This window comes from Lissotriton vulgaris, chromosome 1_1 (assembly GCF_964263255.1).
Source record: "Lissotriton vulgaris chromosome 1_1, aLisVul1.2, whole genome shotgun sequence".
In the NCBI taxonomy this organism is placed as follows: domain Eukaryota; kingdom Metazoa; phylum Chordata; class Amphibia; order Caudata; family Salamandridae; genus Lissotriton; species Lissotriton vulgaris.
Window position 1 is genome coordinate 83,352,846 of NC_141685.1, and position 22,571 is coordinate 83,375,416.

Sequence of the window (22,571 nt, forward strand, 5' to 3'; positions counted from 1 at the left end):
AGACCTGTTTTTTTCGCCAGGCTTATGAATGAAATACTTAGCGGCAGGACTCCCTTGTCTGCAGCACCATGAAACCTTGTGGTGTGCGCGCGCTTTATAAGTCTTTATTAGACAGCTCACAGTCCAGTTCACTATTTGTGGCATTCTTTTGGAAGTCAGTCTGTGAGGGGTGCCACAATGGTGCCATAATCCCTCACAAACCTCCTACAGTACCAGGGAAGCCAAGGAAGGCTCTCACTTGAGTCTGGGTAGTTGGAGCCACCCAGTCCAGAATCGTCTAGATCTTGGGGTGTAAGGGTTGAACCTGGCCTCCACTAACAAGGTGACCCAAGTATGCAAACTTTCCCTGCCCTATCTGACACTTGAATGCCTTGATAACGAGGCCTGCACTTCTCAGAGCCCACAGTACTTTCCTAAGGTGGTTCAGGTGATCCTGCCAGGTGGAGCTAAAGACAGCAATAGTGTGTAGAAATGCTGCATTCAAGGATTCCAACCTAGCAAGGGCTTAGTTCACCAACCTTTGAAAAGTGGCAGATGCATTTTTCAAACCAAAGGGCATTACATTGAACTGATAATACCCATCTGGGGTTGAAAATGCAGATATTTATTTTGCTCCTGGAGTCGTGAGACCTATATGCCAGTACTCTGATGTGAGATCAAACATACTCAGATACTTGGCTGCTCCCAACGTGTCAATAAGTTAATCTGCCCATGGAATTTGGCATGCATCAGTTTTGATCACAGCATTCGCGCCCCAATAGTCCACACAAAACCTCATTTCTTTCTTACCATCCTGGCTATGAGGCTTGGGGATTAAGACAACTGGGCAGGTCCAGGGGCTCTCAGAAGGCTTTAGAACTCCCAATTCCAGCATCATGCTTACTTCAGCTTTGATGCTCTCTTTCACATGTTCGGTCGGCCTGTATGTTTTATTCTCGAAAGGTAGCCTTTCATCAGCGTCTACAGCATGGATACACCAGCTAGTCTGGCGACAGGTCAAAAAGAAGAGCTCAGCAAACTGATTTAGGACTTGCCTGCAATCAGTCTCCTGATGGGCAGGTAGGGTGTCTGACAAGACCACACCTTCCACTGACCCATCTTTTGATTGCTGGACAGGTCAGGGGCAGGTTCACTCTTTGCTTCCCGATCCTCATCTGTAACCATGAGCATGGTCACATCTGCCATGTCATAGTAGGGTGTAAGGCGGTTGAGATGGACGACCCTCTTATGGTTCCTGTCTGAGCCAGGGTCTACCAGGTAGGTGACCACCAGTTTTCGTTCTAGGATAGGGTAGGGTCCACTCCACTTACCTTGCAGAGCCCTAGGAGTCACAGGCCCCAAAACCCACACCATCTGCCCTGGCTGGAACTCAACCATAGCAGCCTTTTGGCATTACCAGAGCTTCTGGAGCTAGGCTGGCCTCGACGTTTTTGCTTGCTATTTCCACGTACTCATACATCCTGGAGCAAAAGCCAAACACATAGTCCACTATATCTGCTAAGGTTCAACGAGAGGTTTCTCCAATCACTCTTTCACAAGGCACAGTGGTACCGACAGGAAACCCAAACAGAAGTTAAGATAAGGAGGACCCTACTCCTTTCTGTGGCCCTTCCCAATAGGCAAAAAGCAGGCAGGGAAGTAAGACATCCCTTCTTCTTTTGAGTTTTTCAGGAAGTCCACCGATCATGCCCTTCATTGTCTTGTTAAATCTTTCAACAAGGCCATTACACATAGCAGAGTGGCTTTGGCCACACTGACCAGGACGTATGCAGCGGGGGATTTGGACCCCTAATATTATGCCGCTCATTTTCAACACGCAGCTCGATGGCTCAACACAGTCCCTAGTTGGGAAATTCGGCTCTCGGCGGGAATGGTGGATGCTGGTTGTCTTCCGGAGCTGTTAATGGAGGAATCAGCAACACCAAGAGATAATCCATATATTGTGCGACAAACGGCCAGAGTATGGCATTGGTTTGTAGTGAGAGTACTTAAGCGCGCACCATTCCATAGGGAGCTCCTAATCTAGATATTAAAACCAATCAGGCAGATGGCACTCAGTATGTCCTTCCAGGCATGGAGTGAGGGGGATGCGAGCAATAAGGTGAATTGTACCCAGATTACACTTATCCCCTTTAAACATGCCCGCAATGAGTTTGGCCTAATTGTTTTGCCATCCTAAATTAAAATTATTACTCCCTGGATGTGTCCTGACTTCCCTATATTTCGTGATCATATTAGTGTAATATGCCATCTTTATAAACGTAGTGTCAATGATACATAGCATTTTTCCAAAATGATGGGATCTCTTCGTTTTGCTATGCCGATAATTTGGGAACACGGCACAACGAACTAAGAAACAGCGAGGTCCCTTTAAGTGATATGAGTAGTCATAGGAACACGTAACCGCTGACAACGCGAGTCGCGCCCTTCCCGAACTTCCGCGTTTTCCAACAAAAACAAATCCGCGACCGCATTGCCCCTCGGTTGTTGCGGGCGGTGGTTTTGGTCTGAACAGGTCTACCGGCGGGGAGTCACATCGGAGCAAGTAGGTCTTAGGTTTACACTCCATTCACCGCATTAAAAAAAACCGCAACTCTAAAAACACACGCCAGCAGAACCGGCTATTAATACCATTATGTTATGCTGACAGATTGACCGAGCGTGAAGGTTTCCCCCCTCCGCCAGCCCATGATGTTCGACAGCGGACTTTTGAAAGTGAGTTTTACCTCCCTGTCTCGATATGACTTCTGATTGCGCTTTATTTAAAGGGCGTTTTTGCAATTTCACAATCCCGACCGTTGGTCGTTTTTGACGAGCACTTTCATTAATAAAGTATCTACCCTTAAAACATGCAGATATAATATTATTTGCGTGTTTTCTCTGATATTGGTTAAATAACGAGTAAATACTTGTCTGGGAACTCATAACATGAGATGGCCTTCTCTCGGGCACTGTACCCTGTATTTTCTACAGTACAATTTTCTGTGGTAATTTTATTAACTGGTAAATCTTGTGCACGTTGGCTTAGATAAACTGAACTCTATTAAGTCTAGTACAATTAGTAGCAAAACAGATTTGTTTGTTTCTTTTATTTTTCAGAATTTTAGTCTCCCTTAATGAGGCGAGACCCCATGGAGATTCATCCATCTTAGGAACCCTTACAGTCACCAGGTTGTATTAGTTTTTTCTTTTTCTACACCTTAGGTTAGGACACCTTAGTGAGTGCCCACCAAGGAGTATGAATGAGTGTTTTGGTCCTGACGAATGCTGAGCTGACTCTGGGCTCCTTAGCAGAAACATGTTGACCATCTTTGTTTATTTGTCACCTTTGTGAGGACTTATTGGTTCAAGCTAACCCAACCAATCACTAGTCCATTGTTTTTTCACTGTTTTTACTAGAGTTAAAGCTACCTTCTCAATAAAATTATTGTCTGATGAGTAGCCCACACTCTTTTTAAATCACGATTCTAATTTATTTATTTATTTATTTATTTTGCGATTTCTAGAGCGCCTGGTGACCCGTAGGCATCCCCGCGCTATAAACCTGAGAAGATCCAGAGGAGGGGGAGAGGGAGTGAATTATTTGGGGAACAAGAGGGTTTTAAGTTTCCTGCGGAACGCAGTGAGGGAGGGTTCCAGACGTAGACTGAGAGGGAGTGAGTTCCATGCTGTGGAGGCTTTGACCGAAAAGCGACGACCGCCGGTGCGGGCCTTCCTGAATTTGGGAACCGTGGCAAGATGTTCGGCGTCAGAGCGAAGGGGTCTGGAGGCTTTGTATGGAGTAACCATATTTTTTAGCGCGGCTGGACCAGCTCCATTGATGAGCTTGTGGGTGGTGCAGAGGGCCTTGAACTCTACTCTCTGGCGAACAGGGAGCCAGTGTAGGGCTTTGAGGGCAGGCTTTGCTGAAACTCTAGGGGGGAGATTCTTTGGATGAGTTAGTCGCGGTTTTTATTCTGTTGTCATAAAACGTTGATTTAGCTAATTTCAAGGCTGTTTTGTATCGTCTTACCGCATTGTGATATATGTCCTTGTTACTATGGAGCCAATCTTTCCTCCATACTCTCTCGGCCTTCTTGCACTCTTTACGGAGCGCTCTGAGTTCGGAATTATACCAAGGTGCATGGCCCTTGGTCTTATTTTTAACCTCTCGATTTTTGATGGGGATGAGGCTGTCGAGGGAGGAGGAAATCCAGTCTCTGAACTGGGTGTCTGCCAAGGCGGGGTCGGCTGCAAGACTGGGGGTGGTAGCGTCAAGAGCCAAGGCCCAGTTTTCCATCGAAAGTCTGGCCCAAGATCTGTCCTTGGTGTAAGTTGGGGGATTATGGGGTTTCTTAAAGGACCCTGGGAGATGGGCCGAGACCAAGAAGTGGTCCGTCCACGGGAGGGGGAGGGAATTGGTGAACTGGAGGGAAGGGATGTTCGAGAATACAGGGTCGAGCAGATGTCCTTTCGAATGCGTGGCTCCTGAGTTAGCCAGGGAGAAGCCAAGGGCGCCAAGTTCACAGATTAAGTCAGATGGCCCTGTGTCTAATAGATCATCGAAATGGATGTTAAGGTCACCTGTAATCAAGAAGTTAGATGTTAAGTGGGCCAGGGATGAAACGGTTTCTAAGAAAGCGGCGGAGAAGGGGCTGAGGTGTCCAGGGGGCCGGTAGACCAGAAGGCCTGACAGGGAGTAGGATGGTGAGAGCGTCAGCGTGAACAGACAGCTCTCCGACTCCTGGTTCTGAATCTCAGTAGATCGGCAGGTGAAGTAGTCTCGGTAGATGATGGCTATTCCACCACCTCGACCCAGAGGGCGGGGTTGGGACATGATAAGAAAGCCCGGGGGAAGGGCCGAGACTATGTCGGAGTTGGAATGACCGGTGATCCAAGTTTCGGTTAGGAAGAGTATATCCAGATCGTGATCGACAATCAGATGGTTTATGAGTAGGGCATGCTTGGGAAGCGATCTGCAGTTGAGTGTCGCTAATTTGAGGCCTGGGAGTGGGGCGGCCATCCTGGGAAGGAGTAGGTTTCCAGGTTTGCAGATGTTACAGCTAGTGAAGGGGACGTTTGGGTCGTGTATTGCATGACAGGTGATATTTTTCGAAGGTCTGATGCTGAGGAGATCTCGACGTGAGTAATATCTCCTATTGGCGGTAGGTTCCGGCATGGGGGCTGGCCCTAGGCCCGGTCGTGCGCGGACGGGCGCAGACGGGCTTGCCTTAGGCGCGCCTTCGGTGCGCAAACGGCGCTCCCGCTGCGCTCGTCCGCTGCGCTTCCTGTGCATGCACATTTCTAGGTGGAGGGGGCGTGGCCTCTAGTGGGCGTGGTCGGCGAGCGCGCCTGGTCTAATGGCGGCCGCTTTAGCAAAGTAAAAAGCGCTACAGCGTATGCACCGCTGTGTGCTTCAAGAGGCTTTTACTGTTGTGGAGGGTACAGTAAGGATCACAATTCAAGTAAATAAGTGACACCACACAAGTTTAAAACAAGGTTTTTGCCAAGGTTTGATGCGTACCTCCAGCTCCCGGCTTCCGCCTCAGGACTGGGTCAGGGATGTAAACGTTGCGCTGACGATCAGCGTTTAAGTAGGCGGGAAAATGGGGGCGTGGCCTCTAGTGGGCGTGGTCGGCGAGCGCGCCTGGTCTAATGGCGGCCGCTTTAGCAAAGTAAAAAGCGCTACAGCGTATGTACCACTGTGTGCTTCAAGAGGCTTTTACTGTTGTGGAGGGTACAGTAAGGATCACAATTCAAGTAAATAAGTGACACCACACAAGTTTAAAACAAGGTTTTTGCCAAGGTTTGATGCGTACCTCCAGCTCCCGGCTTCCGCCTCAGGACTGGGTCAGGGATGTAAACGTTGCGCTGACGATCAGCGTTTAAGTAGGCGGGAAAATGGGGGCGTGGCCTCTAGTGGGCGTGGTCGGCGAGCGCGCCTGGTCTAATGGCGGCCGCTTTAGCAAAGTAAAAAGCGCTACAGCGTATGCACCGCTGTGTGCTTCAAGAGGCTTTTACTGTTGTGGAGGGTACAGTAAGGATCACAATTCAAGTAAATAAGTGACACCACACCAGTTTAAAACAAGGTTTTTGCCAAGGTTTGATGCGTACCTCCAGCTCCCGGCTTCCGCCTCAGGACTGGGTCAGGGATGTAAACGTTGCGCTGACGATCAGCGTTTAAGTAGGCGGGAAAATGGGGGCGTGGCCTCTAGTGGGCGTGGTCGGCGAGCACGCCTGGTCTAATGGCGGCCGCTTTAGCAAAGTAAAAAGCGCTACAGCGTATGCACCGCTGTGTGCTTCAAGAGGCTTTTACTGTTGTGGAGGGTACAGTAAGGATCACAATTCAAGTAAATAAGTGACACCACACAAGTTTAAAACAAGGTTTTTGCCAAATCACCATCTGAGTTTCTTTCTCTTGTCATCGAGCCTGATGATCGGGTAGAGTTCTCTTGGACCAAAACGACTTACAAGGGTCGCAGTCTTCCTTCTTGTGCTCCGGAGAGAGGAACAAGTTACAAACTTGATGTACGTCGGTGGAGGGAACTTGGTGTGGCACTCAGGACAGAAATAGAATGGAGGCCGTTCCATTTGAGATGGCTGGCCCTACGCAGCAAGGCCCGACGGTTGCCCACAAGGTTTTCTATCAAAAATGGAGAGTTTTCCAAACTATTTGAAACGAGAACAGGGAAATGTGTACTGAAACAATACAGTTGAGGGTAGAGTGGACTGCGCACTGAGGGGAACCCGAAGAGCGGTTTCGGAGTGCAGCAATATGCACCCGAACCCGTTTGGGGTAAAAAACAATCTAACAATGGAGTCAATGCCCATGTGCACTAGCACCGAAAGATGGTCACCTTACCTCGTGACTGGAAAGACTTCTTCAAAGACAACTTGCAAACATCCGGACCCAACACCAGATGGCAGGAGTATGCAAAGCATGTGCATCTACAGCATACATGCCTAGAACAGAGGATTAATGGCCCCAAATCCCTGCTGTGGTATCGTCATGTTGTGGCTGAGTGTGCCATGTGATGTGGCAGGCTATAGTGCTTGGTGTGATTTGGTCATTTTTGACAAGGTGGAGTACTGAAGGCTTAGGCGTTTTTTTATTTTCTTTGTTTTTGGGATCGTGTGATATAGTGCGGTACCTACTGTATGATGTAAGTAAATAATTGCTATTATACAGTAAGGATGTGGGGTGAGTGTATTTAGGTCTGAAGACATGCTGATTATATGCAGAATAACAGGTCCGGGAAGTCACTGCTGACTAGAGCAGGTTAGCAGCTGCACAGGCCTTGGGCATTGATCCTATTGAGGATAATATGTGACGGGCCAATGGTGACTGAAGCTGGCTAGCAACAACGCTGGCTTCTGTTATTCATTACAAGCAGGGTAACAATACATGTCAATATTCACTGGAACTGGTTGGCAGTAAAGTTAACCTCTGGTTTTGAATATTAGCAGGAATTAAGGTACAGGGGTCACTACTGACTGGAGTTACTTAGCAGGATAATAGGTCTCAGGGAGCCAATACTGGTTAGCAACAATGCTGGCCTCTGGTATTCATGACAAGCAGGCTAACAATGCATGTCAATATTGACTGGAACTGGTTGGCAGTAGAGTTGACCTCTGGTTTTGTAGATTAGCAGGATGTAAGGTACAGGGGTCACTACTGACTGGAGTTACTTAGCAGGATACTAGGTCTCAGGGAGCCAATACTGGCTGAAGCTGGTTAGTATGATCACTAGTCCCAAGGTGCTACTAATGACTCAAGTTGGCTAGGATGATAACAGGTCCCAGGGGCCAGTACTAACAGGAGCTGGCTAGTAGGCTTACATACAGGTCCAAGGGGCCACTACTGACTGGAGCTGGCTAAAAGAATAACAGGCCCAAGGGTGGTGGGGTGCGAGTGGCACCAGTGACCGGAGTTGGCTAGAAGCATTGACGACCTTTGGTATTGAGTAAATGCAGGATTCCAGGTCACAGGTGGCACTGCTGAATACAGCTGGCTAGCAGCAGTGGTGGCCTCTCGGAAGAAGGAATTGAGAAAGCATACCTGGATATACTGGTTTCTTTAACACCGATAATTGGTTACACATGAATGCCACAACGTGCATTGATATATTACATTACCAAATTACAATATTCTTATATTAATTTGATGTGACTGTTCGCCTTAATATGCCTGCAAAGTTACATGATTCTATTAGGCCCAGAACCGTTTTATTTAGTGATGTCCATCTCCACACTTTCCTGCACCTTGTCGTAAATTGAATATTGACAAACAGAAGTGTTATTTCCAGAAACAGTGAATTCTGCTGCTTGTCTGTGTATCTTTTATCTGCACCTCACGGACTCCTCACATTCCTCTCGAGAGAAGATCTTGCCTCCTACTCATTAGTATTGTTTAAGTAACTGTTTGTATCACGTGTTCATGTTTCATTGACTTGTATTAGGTGAAGTGTATAAAAATGCATTGTGTAGCATTAGCATTATATACTCCAACTTGCTTTAGGGTGGATGCTCTCGTCCATTGCAAAGACAATTGTCACTTGTTAGTTTGCTTGGCCTTTTGCTATTTTTGCATTAAATTTATAATAGATGTGTTGGCCTCCAGGTGTGTTGTGTTTTATTTTACATATCATAAGAGATGACGAGGAATATGACAGTCCAGTATACACATTCTTTGTATAAATCAACCCACAGTATACTGTTCTGGAGGTTCCGTCCCACAGACATTATCTCTAACTGAACACCCTAGGAAGCATGTGCTTTTCAAACCAGTTGCCCCCTGATGCGGCGTCCAAGTTATTGAATAAATCAGTTTGTCCTGAATTTTAGGAGGGTTACCGTAACTAGTGCACTCTGTTAGAGAGTGCTCACCTGTGGTAGTAAGATGTTACTAGGCACCTTATCACCTATGCATGGTGCAGGGCTTTGAGTTACAGAGCTCCTCACGCTGTGGAGAAGATTAGGTCCCATTTACCAATTTTCCTATATTTGGTCCTGATGAAATGCCAACAGATTGCTCCATGACTACACAAGGCATGAACAAAGTTGACCTGAAGTATAGACCCCAGCTTACCAGCAGGTCCATAGGTGATCAATACTTTCACACAGTGATAGGCGCCCTTAGTTCCTCAATTTCTCTGCCACTGTTTTTAATCTCAACATGGACCAGGAAGATCACATTAAGTATATTGCGGCAACTGGTCGATAGTTGATCTTATATTCAGACTTCACCAATCTCACATCTTATGACACAACATCCTCTGTCCTACTATGCTCATCCAACGTACTTATTAAAAGATCTCCGACAGAGTGCCCTCTAGGGGTGCCCACCAGGCATTGTAGCACCGGCCTGGTGAGGAGTATAGCCCAATGATGAAACATGTCACCTTCAGGTGAGTAAACACAACTTGTCTTAAAAGCACATGCTTTAGGGTGTCTGCATTCAGTTACAGAAAATGTCTCTGGGACGAACCTCTGGAACAGTATACTGTGATTTGACTGTTTTATTTTAACAAATGTACATAGCAGATATTGGTCCTTCCTTGTTTCACAAAAATGATCGGATTCCTGCCTCAGAGCGCACTTCTTACAGACGAGTATGGGGTTATCATGTTGCTGCTACAAGCTCCTACCTGTGCGAGTTATCGGGAACGATGCAGGGGGCAGACCCAAACCAGCCACAAGTGGAGATCAATGACAAATACTGAAGAATGAACAGAGCTTCCAAGCTGGTGACCATTACTTAATTGACCCTGTAAATAAAAGACACGTTTTTAGTATTCTGGTGACTCATGACCATAAAAACAAAGGTTATAAATTCAATATTGTGTCAAATACTTAAACAAGCATTTGCAATGCAATAGGTCTCGCATTAGGAAAGTTTGAGCTATTGGTATTGTAAATGACAATTTTTTTATTTATGTGTTGGTTTTGAAAATAGCAAAATTAATAGCTTTGTCATTTACAATGCCAATAGTTATAACTTTCGCAAATGTGACACCTACAGCATTTGTAATGCAATATGTGTTGTATTTACGAGACTAGTAATAAAAACAAGTCCCTATTTTTCCAAAAATGAAAAGGAATTCAAAATGCGACCACTCATAACTCACAGACCCATTAATGCCATAACCACATTTCTAATAAAACACAAAAATAGAAAAATAAGATCAAAACAATTTTGAGAAAATATTAAGAAAATTGTACAATTTATTCGATATAAAACAATACTTTTGTACACAAATACAGTGCCATTTAATACAATTAAAAACGTGTCAATTCACATGAAGAATAATAAAATACAGGTTGTCATTATTCTTCATATGAATTGACACATTTTTAATTGTATTAAATGGCACTGTATTTGTGTACAAAACACGTCCACCACTACCACGCCCACCACCACCACACCTACAACCACCACGTCCACTACCACCATGTCCACCACATCCACCGCCACCATGTCCACCACCATCACCACGTCCATAACCACCACATCCATCACCATGCCTGAGTTAAACTTAGTGCGGCAGATAGAGCATGACATCTTCCACCCTATCAAGCTTGTTGGCGCTAGAATCATCTCATAATGGGCTCTACCCGAGTATCTAAATGAGAGTAATAATGCTCTATCATATGTGATGAGCTTACCGTTTTCTGGGACGAATCCGGCATGGTTCCTCGCCCTCGACCGTGTCCGTAAACAGGCGGGCTAGCCTTAGGCGCGCCAGCAGCGTGCCGCTGCGCGTCCATGCTGTGGGCACCATAAGTAGGCTTATGCTTAACTACTAGAGCGCTGACCTGTCCCTCGCTCCCCACGAGGGGGAGTCCTCCAGCTGTGGTCACTGGTCCTGCCCAGCCCAGCTCCCGTTCTACTGTTCGACGTAAGTCAGGCTTACCCACAGTGAGTAAGCATTCAATGCAATTTCAGTTTAAAAAACATTTGTTTCAAAAAGCTTTAAATTTAAAATGCGATTGTCTTAGAAGCATCCAGAGTAATTTTAAAAGCGATACATTCAATCATTCAAAATACTCTGGCTTAAAGAGACTGTGCAAACAAGCAAGTTCTCAGTTAGTACTCTCTGGTACTGTGTGTCTGACCTGTGTCAGTTTCTCTGATTCTTCCTGTTTCTCTTGTTAAGCCATGGCAGCTTCTTGAGCTGTGCAGGGTGTGAGCATCTGGAAGGGCAGCCCCAGCCCTCCAGGTCTTTACATGCGGGCCCCTCGGCAGCAGCAGCACTGGGCTGCTGTTTACTTGACTCAGAACTAACATGAAAAAGAAACGTACATATACAGCAAACACTTATTTAAAGGTTAATTGCAGTTAGAACAAGCATTTACAATGCAATAAGTCTCGCAGCATTAAAGTTAGAGTTACTGGCATTGTAAATGACAATGCTTTGCATTAATTTTTTTTTAATTTGCAATTGGTATGTAAACATTGTTTGTGAATGGTTAGCTGTTGCTTATGCTAAGCAAAGTTGGCAGTAATATAGAGTGCTAGTCTTGCTTGTTATAAGCATGCTGATTTAAAGCGCTCTGATACCTGCACTGACGGCAGGTGGTGTGTGTTCCTGGTGGAAGCGTGCACTGATGGCTGGTGGTGTGTGTGTGCCTGGTGGAAGTGTGCACTGACGGCTGGTGGTGTGTGTGTGCCTGGTGAAAGCATGCACTGACGGCTGGTGGTGTGAGTGTGCCTGGTGAAAGCGTGCACCGACGGCTGGTGATGTGTGTGTGTGCCTGGTGAAAGCGTGCTCTGACGGCTGGTGGTGTGTGTGTGCCTGGTGAAAGCGTGCCTGGAGGAGCAGTGGTGACGCAGGGCTCCTATGCCCGAGGGAGAGCCCCGCGTAGGCTGCAGATGTCCGGAGTGCCGGTAAGTGGGCCTTACTTGTAGGGGGGGCGGCAGGAGGGTGTCGGTAAGCTCGTGTATGTGTGCGCGCGTGTGTGTATGTGTGCGACGGTGGGGGGGGTGTTTCTATATGTGTACATGCGTGTATGTGCGCTCATGTGTGTGTCTCTGTGTGCTACGGGGGAGGGGGGTGTCTCTGTATGTGTGCGTGTAGGTGTGCTCGTGTGTGTGTCTCTTGTGTGCGACGGGGGAGTAGGGTGTCTCTGTATGTGTGCGTGCGTGTATGTGCGCTTGCGTGTGTGCCTCTGTGTGTGCACATGCGTGTGTGGTGGAGCTTTCCAGGAGACAGGAGCTGGCCACAGCTAGCGCGTTCTTGTGCGCGTGGCCCGCTCAAATCGCCTTCCGGCAGAGGAGAGGCACGCGGCCAGGTCCTGTCTCCTGGAAAGCTGCGTCGCTAACAATAGGTCTCTGGCGAGACAGCGCTCGCGCTGTTAACGCCACGAGACATAAAAAGGAGGTAACTAGGCCCTTAACTTTAGGAACACCTTCATTCTTAAAGGCAGCCACTAGATATACATGCTTTGTTTCCCCTACCCAGAGTTAACACCCCCGATGGCATCAGTACGGCCCTCGGTCCTACCATAGACCAAAATTTGCGGGCCCCAGGAAAATGTTTGTGAGTACCTGTGACCTAGATCAACAAAAGATGGAAGTAGTTAGACAGGAGGATGAAACAGAAGCTTGCATCTCTGAAAGGCACAAACAGGAACCAATGAAAACAAGCATTGGTATAGCCAATAGGTTGCGCCGTTGGGACCTTATAAGTGTTTAGCCATGCAACAGTTGATATTGTTGCCCCAAGGATATTGTGCTGGATAACTAAACACGTATAAGGTCCCAGAGGCGAGACCTACTGGCTATGCCCAACCATGCTTGTTTACCTGATGGGCATTGGCTGACCGCTACCTGGTTACTGAGGCCCTAGTGAGGTTGAGACATATTTTTCTTTATCCACATCAGATGTGCAGGCCCAGGACTATGTAGCAATGAGGCGCAGTTGGTGGTGCTGACTGTGAGTGTGATCTTTCACTTTCAATTGACGGGGCTGCCCCCCTTTACTCTGGTGAAAGCCAAAAACGGAATTCGAGTCGATCTTCTCATCACACTGAGTTTTCAGGCTGAAAAAATGTCAACGTTTGCTGAGGCCTTCAAAAGAGTGACCCAGCTCAGCAGACACAAGGAGACCCAGTATAGCTGCTATGCAGTACAGACCTTAAGGTACCCAGACCCAGCGGGAAAAAAAAGAGTGACCCAACTCCACCAATTTATATATGCGATTTTCTATAGCGCGAACTTTACCCAAAGGTGTCAGAGCGCTTTACATAAGCACCAGTTGAGAAACATAAGGACTTAGGATTACATGCGTTACAAAAGAAGGATACACACGGAAGAAATTGCAAATGTACAAGATGTAAAGTCACACAAGGAGGCGATACACGTGGATATACTCTAAGATAGTAAAAAGGTCTCCTGCATTTACTAGTGATTGGAGTTATCTCTATATACATGGGGAAGGGATAGACATGGATATACTCTAAGAGTCACATGGAAATGGAATAGAGCACAACGGTCTACTGCATAAACTAGTGATTAGAGTTATCTCTATATACATAGGGAAGGGATACGGATGGATATACTCTAAGAGTCACGTAGGAATGGAAGAGAGTACAAAGGTCTACTGCATATACTAGTGATTAGAGTTATCTCTATATACATAGGGAAGGGATACGGATGGATATACTCTAAGAGTCACCTAGGAATGGTAGAGAGTACAAAGGTCTACTGCATATACTAGTGATTAGAGTTATCTCTATATACAGAGGGAAGGGATACAAACGGATATACTCTAAGAGTCACATAGGAATGGTAGAGTAAAAAGGTCTACTGCATATACTAGTGATTAGAGTTATCTCTATATACATAGGGAAGGGATACGGATGGATATACTCTAAGAGTCACATAGAAATGGAATAGAGCACAACGGTCTACTGCATAAACTAGTGATTAGAGTTATCTCTATATACATAGGGAAGGGATACGGATGGATATACTCTAAGAGTCACGTAGGAATGGAAGAGAGTACAAAGGTCTACTGCATATACTAGTGATTAGAGTTATCTCTATATACATAGGGAAGGGATACGGATGGATATACTCTAAGAGTCACCTAGGAATGGTAGAGAGTACAAAGGTCTACTGCATATACTAGTGATTAGAGTTATCTCTATATACATAGGGAAGGGATACAAACGGATATACTCTAAGAGTCACATAGGAATGGTAGAGTACAAAGGTCGACAGCATATACTCGTGATTAGAGTTATCTCTATATACATAGGGAAGGGATACGAGTGGATATACTCTAAGAGTCACATAGGAATGGTAGAGTACAAAGGTCTACTGCATATACTAATGATTAGAGTTATCTCTATATACATAGGGAAGGGATACGGATGGATATACTCTAAGAGTCACATAGAAATGGTAGAGAGTACAACGGTCTACTGCATATACTAGTGATTAGAGTTATCTCTATATACATAGGGAAGGGATATGACTGGATATACTCAAGGGTCACATAGGAATGGATGACCAATGAGGGTCAATCAGCATTTTTGATACAAATAATCATCGATCGATGCAGACAACAACAAAATGAATCCCGGACAGCAGGCTCGAGACCCTGCCAGCACCAGACAGTCTTTGTACCTCATGCCCTCACCTGGGGTTTGATGTGGGTCCTGTGGGCCCTGCTGGGGTCGGGTTAAAAGAGGGCCGTGGATGAACAACTGCGCATGCGCTGGAGATAGACACAGCGCCCCACAGCGCGGGGTAGAGGCCTTAGACTAACTGCGCATGCGCTGAGGACAACATAGCTTAAGTGCGCATGCGCTGAGGACAACACACCGCACATGCTGAGATATATTTAAGCGCCTCGGGTTGGCTCCTCTATGCGGGGGGAAGTGTCTTTCCTCTGCGCAGGTTGAGTGAGATCTGTCCAGAAGTAGGTCCTAACTCGGCGATTTGAGTCCTATCTTCGCTCCGCACATGCGCAGCTGTGACGCGCAGCTCCGCACATGCGCAGCTGTGACGCGCGGTCCTGCGCTTGCGCACCTGTGACGCGTGGTCCTGCTCGTGCGCAACTGTGACGCGTGGTCCTGCTCGTGCGCAACTGTGACATAGCGTGTAGGTCTGGCCAGTTGGGGTTTGACTAACCTGCAGCGTTCAGCTCTTTTTGTCAAGAGCCTCTGGAAGCTGCGGGTTCAATGCAGTGGACGAAACATGGGGGTGCGCTCGTTGCTAAAATGGAGCTAGTGAAATTTGAAAATGAGGCTCCCACAGACCAAATGGACTATTCTCTGTTGGTGAATGTCGCATGCCATGAAACATTACAGTGAACTGCATATACCATAATGCACTTGGGAGTTCTGGGGCTAACATTCTGGTAGTTTTATTAATTTGTGTTTTTCTGCTGGTGAAAGGCGAAATGGACTTTCCTCTTCCGGGTCAGTGATGGCAGGTTCATTTTCCGCAGGAGCAGGGAACGCTGCATTCCTGTAGATGTATTCATACCCGTCGTAGGCTGCTCTTAAGGACGTGGTGTTCTGCTGCCTTCTATTTAAATTAATCTTATAAATAGTACCAATGTAATGACTTCGTCAGGCGTGAGAACATTTCAAGGGTGAGTTTTGTGTCTCGTTGCAGGTTTTTATGTGGGAGTTTCCACACTAATACTGTACGTCCCACGGTAAGCAAAGGGCAATCCATCTAACCATCCTGAATCAATGACATTCATCCATCCATCCTGCATCAATGACATTCATCCATCCATCCACCCTGCATCAATGACATTCATCCATCCATCCTGAATCAATGACATTCATCCATCCATCTATCCATCCTGAATCAATGACATGCATCCATCCATCCATCCATCCTGCATCAATGACATTCATCCATCCATCCTGCATCCATGACATTCATCCATCCACCTGCAGCCATGAATTCAAACTCTCCCACATGACATTCATCCATCTACCCTTCATCAATAGAATTCAATTAATCCATTCTCGCAGCCACCAGGACCACCCCCCCCCCCCTCTCCCTCCCCCATTCACCAGTATCCCCGGCAGGTTGCTGTGCCTGATATCCACCAGCGGATGCCGCAGTGTATTTGTATTTTTCATGTCATAACAATAAGCTATGGTCACTTTAAAACCAAACAGTGGCCCTAACATTCCGTGCCCCCACCTTCCTACTTGCCCCAATGTATCATTATATATGAGACTACTCGCTTTGCATATCTCTGCTTTCATTATGTAAAGCGATTCGCCGCCCATCAGGCCAGGTTTATGTCCTGCAAATGCCTAAAAGATACTTATTACAGACGGGAGGCAGGATCACCACCAAAGGTACAGCCCCTCTAAGCCAATCCTGGCAGCGCCAGGGCATGGCTATTCTTCGCCCGTAGCACGCCCATTAGGAGCCCAAAGGGCTCCTAATGGGCATGCGCAAACAGGTCAAAACAGGTCAAAACACAAGTGCGCATGCGTGGGCACGGTGCCCTCCGTCCCCACTCCTGCGCACTTTTGTTGTGCTGATGCCTGTTGCCCCCCACTGGTCTGACAATCATGTTAGTCAACATGACGCGGACCGGGCGGTCCGGCGTCATGTTGACTGACATGATTGTCAGTTCAACCTCGGCGTCTTTAAATGAGAGTTTACTTAAGTTCAAAGACGCCGAGGGAGCTGCGGCGGGGGGGGCTACGCCCCCACGCCCCAATGGACGCACCGCGCCTGACCCCAAGGTCGTCTGCTGGGAGTCCTGTGGATGATCCGATCTCCTCCTCAAAGCCTCTGCGCTTCGGGCGCAATAAAACTGCGTTGCAAGGCTAGGGGGGGGGGGAGAAATAATAAATAGTTTAACTGCCCTCCAGCGTAGATGGTGTCAGCCCTGAATCAGCTGCGCTTAACTCCGAATAACCACCAACAGCCTGTGCGTCGCTGCCGAAGAGAAACGGAAGTAAATGATATCCGAGGAGGCAATCCGGTAGGAAGAAAAGGTTTGATTCCAAATCAGAGAGTGCTTGGTGACACATGCCCAATATAACAGAGGCCGCAAGGAGCCTCTTGGCAGGGAGGGTTACTAAGCCAGTGGTTTACCGTGTGGCAGCAGCTCATAGGGTTGCAGCATTTGTGGTCTATTAGCAGGTAAACATGCGTACTTTCTACAGAGGAATAGTATTTGTATCTGTTCACAGGCTTCTTTCATATTGTCCTAGGCAGGGCTTTAATTGGGACAGGTCTCTATCTAGCAGGACCACCCTTCTATGTTTGTCAATTCAAAGAGACTCCTTATAGTTCTTTCACAGTCTCATCATTTCAGAAATGATGCTTTGTGTTTATTAGCGGGTAAACATGCATACTTTCTACAGAGGAATAGTATTTGTATCTGTTCACAGGCTTCTTTCATATTGTCAAACGCGGGTCTTTAAGTGGAACGGGTCTCTATCTAGCAGGACCACCCTTCACTATGTTTGTCAATTCAAAGAGACTCCTTATAGTTCTTTCACAGTCTCATCATTTCAGAAATGATGCTTTGTGTTTATTAGCAGGTAAACATGCGTGCTTTCTACAGAGGAATAGTATTTGTATCTGTTCACATGCTTCTTTCATATTGTCACGCTCTGGCTTTAAGTGGGCCGGGTCTCTGTCTAGCAGGACCACCCTTCACTATGTATGTCAATTCAAAGAGACTCCTGATAGTTCTTTCACAGTCTCATCATTTCAGAAGTGATGCTTTGTGTTTATTAGCAGGTAAACATGTGTGCTTTCTACAGAGGAATTGTATTTGTATCTGTTCACAGGCTTCTTTCATATTGTCATACGCAGGGCTTTAAGTGGGACGGGTCTCTATCTAGCAGGACCACCCTTCACTATGTATGTCAATTCAAAGAGACTCCTGATAGTTCTTTCACAGTCTCATCATTTCAGAAGTGATGCTTTGTGTTTATTAGCAGGTAAACATGCGTACTTTCTACAGAGGAATAGTGTTTGTATCTGTTCACAGGCTTCTTTCATATTGTCATACGCATGCTGCAAAAAAGCATCCTATCTATGACTTTTATGGTTTTTTCCATTTATAAAACCGAATAAAGTTTGTTGAATCCCCTAGTGTTTAGAAGAAACATAGATTAGACGGTACTGGACCTTAAAGTAAGCCTTTTCTGCCTGCTATTGCTGCATTTGGTGAGCCAAGTCTACACAGGATGTAACTCGATTGGTATGAAATAAAATCTTAGGCATCGCTATCTCCTTATTATACCTTTAGGGCCCGATGTAGGTAATCTCAATTTACTGATTCTTAAATAACGAATTTTACCGATTCGGTATTTAAGAATTGGTAAATATGATGTAGGTAAAAAAGAGGTAAAATTTACCGATTTGGTAATATTCCTTATTACCGAATCAGTAATACCGATTTGGTAATGAGGAATACCTTCCCATTTATCCCTATGGCCCTGGAATGAATAGGAAGCCATTTACTATTACCGATTCAGTAAATACCGAATCGGTAATAGCGGGAGCATATTCAAGGGTGGCAGGGTGTCACATTGACACCCTGTAACACCCCTGAATCGTGCATGTGTGCCCATGTGGCGCACATACATGCCCTTAGGGCATGTATGTCTGCCACATGGCACTTTGAAAAAAGCAAATAATTGCTTTTTAAAGGTATTCGGTATTTACCACCAACTTGTAGTTGGTGGTAAATAGAGAATCCTTAAAGCAAAAATGCACTCACTTAAGTGCTACCTACATAGGTTTTAAGGATTCGGTAATTTACTGATTCCTTAAAATAAGGAATCAGTATTTTACTGATTCCTTAAAATAACGAATCGGTAAATTACCGAATCCTTATTTACAACCTCCTACATTGGAAAGGGCTAAATACCGGTCTGTAACGGGAAATTCACCAATTTCTGGCCATTACCGACCGGTATTTAGCTACCTACATCTGGCCCTTAGTCTCTTATCGGTAAACACTTTGAGTGCTTGGAAACTGTCTCTGTTAAAGTAGCGAGTGCTTTAAAAAAATCCTTGTGAATCTCCCCGCCCCCCCCCCCCCCCCCCCAACAAGGTGTTCACTGATTTGGGCAGCCACAAACCTCACTCATTTATTTGTGGCTTCACCTCTTTGCCAAAATATTGTGGTTGAGAACTCTCTGTTCAAGGTCTGGGCAGCTCGCACTCAGTGGCATTTCAATGATAAGAACGGTCCCGGTCTCACCATCACAGACAGTGACATCCACTAAAAAACAAGATGGCATCTATAAAACCAGGAGATTTGTTGTTTTTCTTAATTCTCAGCCTACCCTTGTGACAAATTGTGTTCTCAAGATCAATCTCTTCATTTTGAACAGTTACAGCAATAACTTAAATCAAACAAAACATTTGAAGTAAGTTTGTGATAGAAAAACAGCACTGTAACCTTGGGTAGTCTTAGATGCATACTTCGTATCATCCCACTTGTACCATACAGCAAGCGGCAGCTAAACCGCAACTCAACTGATCGGCCATCTTACACGAGGCCTTTGAACACTGCATGCACACGCTGCGGCTGCCAGCTGCATCCCGTTTATGTTTTCTGCTGTGTTTCGTTAACCAGAAGCGAGGAGAGAACTCACAATGATTTATTCGTTCTTCAGAAATCGAACGTGGAGCATTTACATTTCAAATGAATATATGAATCTTTTACTTATACTTTAAGTTCTTTGACTCTAAGTTCCCTGACTGATTGTAACAAAATGTAAATTTGAGCTAGGACAAGTGGATACTGTCCTTATAGAATCCCTTTGGGATCGTAAAGAAGTGCCAACTTCCTGCAAATTCGTTTTTCTACTGCCCTGTTGAGATGAATGCATCTAAGGTAGTTGGCGGGCCGGATGCTGGTGAAGCTGCAGTTCCGGCAGGAGAAGGGTCCTTGGGTGCGTTTCGGGGCAGCAACACAGCAGGTGCATGATTGTCCGGCGTTGAGTGCGTGGAGGGAGCTGAAGTTGTAGCGGAGACGGGTGTTGTGGCGTTCGCGGGGGCCCGGTGTTCTGGCTCTTGGCGCGGTCCAGCCGCGGACGTCATAAGAAGGGGCGGTGGAGGGGAGGAGCAGCTGGGTGGTGGGGGCAGACGAATGGGTGAGCGGGAGGGCGGGGGCGCAGCGGCTGGAAAATGGGGGAGGAACGGCGAGGGTGCAGAAGGCAGAAAGGGCACAGAAATGGCACAAGAGGAAAAGGAGGAATGGGAAGGAAAACAACTAACAATCCAACAAAATGCAATACAAAATACACTAAGGCGAAGTGTAGCAAGTGGGGGGGCGGGGCCGGAGGGGACGCAGCGACGGAGAAACCATGGGAGGAACGGCGAGAAGGCAGAAGGGCACAGAAGTAGCGCAAGAGGCAACAGGGGGAATGAAACAAACAAAATTAACAATACAACAAGCAATGCAATTACACAAAGCAACCGACCACTGGCCACCAGGGATGAGGCACAGGTGGTAGCCTGCGGGTGGAGGAGGGCCCGAACTCGCGTCCAAGGCAGCTGCAGCGAGCTGGGAGACACGGGCAGACAGGTGGTGCTGTTGCGGCGTGGGGAGCCACCTGCCTGTGAAAGGGTCAAGGGTCGTTCTCCTCACCGTGCAGCAGCCGCCATAAGAAGGGAAGATGGGAGGGAGGAGCATCTGGGAGGTGGGGGCGCATGAATGGGTGAGCGGGGGGTTGGGGCTGCAGGCGATGCAGCGGCGGGAAAACGGGGAACAGCGATGGTACAGAAGGCAGAAAGGGCACAGAAATGGCACAAGTGGAAAAGAAGGAATGGAAAGGAAAACAACGAACAATCCAACAAAATGCAATGCAAAATACACTAAGGCGAAGTGTAGCGAGCGGGGGGGCGGGCCGGAGGGGACGCAGCGGCGGTGAAACCACAGGAGGAACGGCGAGAAGGCAGAAGGGCACAGATTTAGCGCAAGAGGTAACAGGGGGAATGAAGCAAACAAAATAAACAATACAACAAGCAATACAATTACACAAAGCAACCTACCACTGGCCCCCAGGGATGGGGCACAGGTGGTAGCCTGCGGGTGGAGGAGGGCCTTGAACTCGTGTCCTAGGCAACAGCAGGGAGCTGGGAGACACGGGCAGACAGGTGGTGCTGTTGCAGTGTGGGGAGCGACCTCCCTGTGACAGGAAACCTATTGTCCTACCTTCCCCTGCTCGGCCATGGCCCAGCAGCAGGAGTGCAGAATTGTGTCAGGCATCGGCAGCAGACCTAGGTTGCTGTTAGGCTCTGTAACGTCGGTCCCAGGAGCAGGGAGGGTTCCCCGGAAGAGCTCTCCTAAGACTAATTTCACGGACCAACTGATAGATCTAATTGCTATACATGTGCTCTCCTGAAATACATTTCTTTTGTTGGGGGATTTTAATTTTCATGGTGAAAATCTTACGAACCCTGAGGTTAATAAGCTCCTCTCTATTCTTGACATGATTGAGCTCACCCAAAGATTGCGGGGGCATTCTTTAAACCTGCAAGGGGCTGAGCTGACCTGCCCTACACCAGCTGACAGCGCTACTTCTGGGCCCCTGACACTGTTTGTTTCCTCTGGCGCCTAGCCTGTGACACCGAACGGCGTTGAGGGGGGAAACTACAGTTCCCAGCAAGCCTAGCGGCCAGCGACGCCCACTCCTGCCGCACCGCGCCCGGAGGCGCTTAAAACATCGGAAGCTCCCACGGAGGAGCGGGAGCAATCTTTAAACCTGCAAGGGGCTGAGCTGACCTGCCCTACACCAGCTGACAGCGCTACTTCTGGGCCCCTGACACTGTTTGTTTCCTCCGCCGCCTAGCCTGTGACACCGAACAGCGTTGAGCAGGGAAACTACAGTTCCCAGCAAGCCTAGCGGCCAGCGACGCCCACTCCCGCCGCACCGCGCCCGGAGGCGCTTAAAACATCGGAAGCTCCCACGGAGGAGCGGGGGCAATCTTTAAACCTGCAAGGGGCTGAGCTGACCTGCCCTACACCAGCTGACAGCGCTACTTCTGGGCCCCTGACACTGTTTGTTTCCTCCGCCGCCTAGCCTGTGACACCGAACGGCGTTGAGGGGGGAAACTACAGTTCCCAGCAAGCCTAGTGGCCAGCGACGCCCACTCCTGCCGCACCGCGCCCGGAGGCGCTTAAAACATCGGAAGCTCCCACGGAGGAGCGGGAGCAATCTTTAAACCTGCAAGGGGCTGAGCTGACCTGCCCTACACCAGCTGACAGCGCTACTTCTGGGCCCCTGACACTGTTTGTTTCCTCCGCCGCCTAGCCTGTGACACCGAACGGCGTTGAGCGGGGAAACTACAGTTCCCAGCAAGCCTAGCGACCAGCGACGCCCACTCCCGCCGCACCGCGCCCGGAGGCGCTTAAAACATCGGAAGCTCCCACGGAGGAGCGGGGGCAATCTTTAAACCTGCAAGGGGCTGAGCTGACCTGCCCTACACCAGCTGACAGCGCTACTTCTGGGCCCCTGACACTGTTTGTTTCCTCCGTCGCCTAGCCTGTGACACCGAACGGCGTTGAGGGGGGAGACTACAGTTCCCAGCAAGCCAAGCGGCCAGCGACGCCCACTACCGCCGCACCGCG

The 22,571-nt window shown here is 47.6% G+C and overlaps 1 protein-coding gene across 1 annotated transcript in view; it reads right to left on the reverse strand.

The window, feature by feature from the left end:
• The window catches only part of LOC147737446 (uncharacterized), a 45,564-nt gene extending 34,309 nt beyond the window's left edge, over positions 1–11,255 (reverse strand). Inside the window, exons 1-2 of the mRNA XM_086930393.1 lie at positions 11,095–11,255; positions 9,627–9,746 (exon numbers count right to left, since the gene is read on the reverse strand). The gene's annotated coding sequence lies outside the window, so the exon portion shown is untranslated. The remainder of the gene's footprint in view (positions 1–9,626; positions 9,747–11,094) is intronic.
• Positions 11,256–22,571: the final 11,316 nt, after the last annotated feature.